This window comes from Misgurnus anguillicaudatus, chromosome 4 (assembly GCF_027580225.2).
Source record: "Misgurnus anguillicaudatus chromosome 4, ASM2758022v2, whole genome shotgun sequence".
NCBI classification, from domain to species: Eukaryota; Metazoa; Chordata; class Actinopteri; order Cypriniformes; family Cobitidae; genus Misgurnus; species Misgurnus anguillicaudatus.
In genome coordinates this window covers 7,309,347-7,313,394 of record NC_073340.2, presented here as the reverse complement: position 1 = coordinate 7,313,394, position 4,048 = coordinate 7,309,347, and the positions used below count along the sequence as shown (strand labels likewise).

At 39.1% G+C, this 4,048-nt stretch overlaps 1 long non-coding RNA gene across 1 annotated transcript; it reads left to right on the top strand.

Moving 5' to 3' along the window:
* Positions 1 to 894: 894 nt before the first annotated feature.
* Positions 895 to 3,375, top strand: LOC141363683 (uncharacterized). Its single transcript, XR_012369198.1, has 3 exons — positions 895 to 1,000; positions 1,311 to 1,450; positions 1,665 to 3,375. It is a non-coding gene; the product is annotated as an uncharacterized lncRNA (long non-coding RNA).
* The last annotated feature ends 673 nt before the right edge of the window (positions 3,376 to 4,048 follow it).

The following is a 4,048-nucleotide window of genomic DNA, read 5'->3' as shown; positions in this document are numbered from 1 at the left end:
CCTTTCTATGTAACACACTTAAAACAATTATGATCAGTCTTGAAGAAAAAAATTCATGGCTAACTTTCAAAACAGTCCTGTTCACATGGATCAACAAAAATGAGCATGTTGTATTACCCATACCAGGCCTGTAGTTGGCGATGTTTGAACACGTAATACGCATGAAGTCACCATTTTCACAAATGCACCTTTTTGTAGTTTATATGGAGATGATAATGGTTTAGTTTTAAAAAACATGCACTTTGAAAGCCCCAAAATGTATATGAACAGCCAAAAGATGCCATTTTATTACTTGGAGTCCTGTAAACGTTCCTTTCGATGTCTAAATTCACTACTTTAAGTGCACAACATTCGTGAAGTAATGTACTAGGGAGTAGTGAATGAGAGTAAAGGGGGCTATTTTGTACACAGCCAAAAACTTTATGGTAAATGACAGAATAATAATAAATTTGCCTATTTCTGTGTTTTTACAGTTCGTCTCTGCTGTACCAACAGAAGCCAAATTTACTAAACTGGAAGCTCATCCAACAGCTCATCTTGAACTTGGGCACACGGAGAAAGTTTTTCCTTGGGCTGAAACAAATGATTTGAGCTCTTGTGAAACTATTTTAACAAAGAAGCTTCAAAATCTCGAGTTACAGATGAAAGGGTTGCATCCCAGCAGTGTAGAGCGCTCGGCCCCATTTTTACTTACACCACCAAACCCACTGCAAAACCTTGAGCTGATGGATCCTGAAACAGACCAGCAGGAGACGATATCACACCATCAGACCTCCAAATACCTTACTGATATCAAACACGAAGGTAGCAGGATATTGTCTTCATTGTTTTTAAATACATCTAATGTAAATAACCATTATGAGGTCAAGATGCTAAAATGGTGACACGTGTTTGGTGTGTATAATATGTTTTTGAAGGTGAGGGTGATGAGGAAGATGTGTTTGTGCTGGAGTTGCAGAGAGGATCATGTGGTTTGGGTCTGGCATTGGTAGATGGACAGGTCAGTGGATCAGTAGGCAATGTTTGCATCATCCCTCTATATGCAATATTTTTAAAATACACTTTCAGATGTTTTGTGTTATTGACTAATAGCAAAATAAATTGGAATCAATAAATACTTGGCCATTTTAGGATATTATGTCTAAAAGTTTGCATCCAAAAAACTGCTTATGGAAATCAAACACTAAAAGTGACAATATGTGGTAATGAATATGTAACAAATTCTTACTGTCTCGTTGTTTAGTATTGTATTTTTGGTGGGCATGTCATAATATTATATAAATATTATACAGTAATCTTTATTTAAACAGGAAACACCATTTAAAGTCAATGGAATATACATCAAATCCGTAATGCCGGAATCTCCTGCTGCTTTGTCCCAGCGGCTGAGACCAGGGGATCGTATTCTAGCAGTGAATGGACTCAGTCTGGTTGGGGTGGACTACCAAACGTGAGTAAAATGACTATAGATTGAGCCAGGTACAGTTTTGTACCTTAATTTCTGACAGTGTGTAATGCTCTACCAGGAAAGCACAAGTGATGCGTTAGGATTTGACAATTTGTTAATAAGTATTATTGTAACTCTTAGTCATTTATAAAGCATTTTTGTTATATTTTCTGTGTCAATAAAATCACTGTAATGTATTTTGTTTGTGTGTTTGCAGTGGCAGGGAGCTCATTCAGACATCAGGAGACAGACCCCGATTACTAGTTGCCAAATCTGACAGAAATACAAGAGAATCATAACATTCCTCCCACAAAACAACTTTTCTACATTTTTTACCAAATGCTTTTATGTATATGTCTTTTATTTTATTGTTATACGTGTGTGTGTGTGTGTGTGTGTGTTTCATTAATTGAATTTTGAGATTAAATGTATCGATGTTTTTTTGAAATGATAAAACATTTGTTAATGTATGTCGTATACAAATGGCCTCATTGCCTTGACCAACTAAGTAAAACCTTTTTTTTTTAAATGCTGCATCCTTATTGCATAGACCAAAGTTTCTACAATAATTTGTTTTATTCTTTAAGTGTTAATTGTTTGTCAATGTGCATCCCAGAAAATAATTTTTTCACTTTTTGCCATTTGATTTGGCTGGATTGTCTGAGGTGGTGCGAAAGAGTGGAGGATGGGACTATTTGCATATTTATATACAGTGAGGACAATAAGTATTTGAACACCTGAGAAAATCAATGTTAATATTTGGTACAGTAGCCTTTGTTTGCAGTTACAGAGGTTTGCACACACTGCAGGAGGGATTTTGTCCCACAAAAGATGTTTAATTCTTAAGGTGAAGGAATGTAATAGATGTGCTGAGTGATGGGCACGTTAAGCCACGCCCACTTGTTTATGTATGGGGTTTCCACGCACACCCGGAAGTTAGCTGTAAACTAAGTAACCCTGCAATGAGTGTGTCTGTCTGCTTTCTCTTTAATATCGCAGCATATTACAGTCATATCCTAACTATCTTATAGATCCAATTAGAGTCCAGATGTCATTAGATGTCTCTCCCCATCAGGAAATGATGGAAATGACTAAATCTATACTCTAATATTAACTTTGTAGTGAGGTAATACTTCAAATCAACATTGAGTCAGATACAAAGATGAAGGGAAAAACAGCAAGCAGGAGACAAAGTAATGTAAATATAATAAAGGTGTTTTATTTAATAATATTTCTATTTTATTTATTAATATAATAATATTCATTAGAGGGCATCAACACATCATTAAGATCCACCAATTTAGAGTAATCATAACAGTAGACGCACTGTGTGCCGGATCGACCTACTCGCTATCTGCTTTCACCTCTGTATCATGTGGATTACCTACAGCTGTCTTCTTGGGAATGGCAGGTTTGATTACTGCCTTCACCTTGGTATCACGCTGATAAAAAACAGGCATCTTCTTAGGGATGGCAGGTTTGGGGTCTGCCTTCACCTTGGTATCAGGTGGATGAAAACGAGCCGTCTTCTTGGGAACCGCAGGTCTTCACTATGATACTACATGGAATAACAATAGGTTTTTGAACTGGATTGCCAACACCGGTGCCAGCCTTTGCCTTGGGAATGGTGCCAGTCTTTAATTTGGCATCGCTTGGATTATTGTCAGCCTTCTGATAAAATTAAGATAAAATACATATCATATATGTCTACAAATTTCTAATTACAGCAATAAGCACTATATTTAAATAAATAAAAAATTACATAAATTAATGTTTTTCACAAACTTGTTTTGATAACATACAAAACTGCCCACTTCACAACTCAGTGGCAGGACCTTGAAAAAGGAATTGTGACAGGCTGCAACATCTCCCCATCCTGTTTGTCATGGGAATGAACCTGCTCATAACAGCTGCAGGAAAGGAATCCAGAGGGCCACTAATGGAGTCTGGCACCAGCCAACCTCTAATAAGAGGCTTTATGGATGACCTTACTATAACAACTTTAACCCATGTGCAAGCAAGATGGATCCTGAAGGTTCTTGATGACGTGGCAACATGGGCCCGGATGAAGTTCAAGCCAAGGAAATCAAGAAGCATGGTGATCAGAAGTGGGAAAGTGACCAGCAAGTTCCAGTTGCGCGTACAGGGGCAGACGAATCCATCACTTGAGGAAAACCCAATTAAGTGTGTGGAAATGACACATCAGTGGCGCAAGCTGAAAGTGCATTGAAGCTGAAGGACATCATCGGGAACCCATGCGTAGGGAGACATGGACTCGGATCCAACCACTTCCAGCAGTGGGGAAAAGCAGACCCAAGGCAGAGGAGGGACATGATCCAAGCCGAGGTCCGACACCTGGAGGAAGAAGGGGCAGGCCTAGGGCTGTCGAGCTTGGAGCGCAAGGTGCCTTGACAAAGTGGGACCTGTCGAAGCGGAAGATCACGTGGCCTGAGATCTAGAGACTGGAGCCCTTTCACATTTCTTTCCTGCTCCGTTTAGTGTACGACACTCTTCCATCCCCAACAAACCTCCACAGATGGGGAATGAGGGAGGACCCATTGTGTAGGTTATGCAGAGGGAGGGGAACAATGGCGCACATAC